We start from the raw sequence: 721 nt of genomic DNA, 5'->3' as shown, positions 1-721 counted from the left end.
TATTGAAGGAGTACAGCTAGGAATAAGCTGCTTTTACAATGTACCCACCTACTGTTAAGAAGAAATATTAAAAAAAAAAAATAAAAAAAAAACCGTGAGTCAGCCTTTCCCTCGTCCCTTATTACAACAATGAAAATTCGACCGTCTCCGACGTCAAGTACCTGTTCCAGCTAAGGATAGGCCAAGAAGTATAGTAGTCTAGGCCTATGAGGTACCTTATATTAGCCTATGGTTTGAATTGTTATGTATAGGCTAGTCTGAGTTAATTGTCCTAAAATGTATGGTAGCCTCCGAATGTTTAAGTCGGGACAATTGACACATCGGTACTGTATACATATGCAGTATGGTAAATACATGAGTCATAAGAAAATCATCATTAAGAGATATTTATACATGACAAACACACCTTATGTTATTCCGTCTTGATCAAACCTACATCGAACTGGATATTGGTAAAGCAGCCCCCGTATCCCTGATGCGACAGATATTGGTACGGCTGTGAATTGCGGATGCCGAACCCTTCTTTACCGCCTCAAGCATTTCAGTCACGCAAGAAAATGACGACCTACAACGTGAACCGTTTAATAATACATCAGTTTCGCTGAAACACAGATGTTTCAGGTTTCAACGACGCTGAAAAAAGTAATAGACGTCTACGAAGAGTCAAACTTCCAGAAATTGTATATCCGTAGGTCACTATCGATCGACGGCCCTGAAAAGA

Source organism: Macrobrachium nipponense, chromosome 30 (assembly GCF_015104395.2).
Source record: "Macrobrachium nipponense isolate FS-2020 chromosome 30, ASM1510439v2, whole genome shotgun sequence".
In the NCBI taxonomy this organism is placed as follows: domain Eukaryota; kingdom Metazoa; phylum Arthropoda; class Malacostraca; order Decapoda; family Palaemonidae; genus Macrobrachium; species Macrobrachium nipponense.
The sequence above is the reverse complement of the archived record's forward strand: the minus strand, read 5'-3'. Positions refer to the sequence as shown.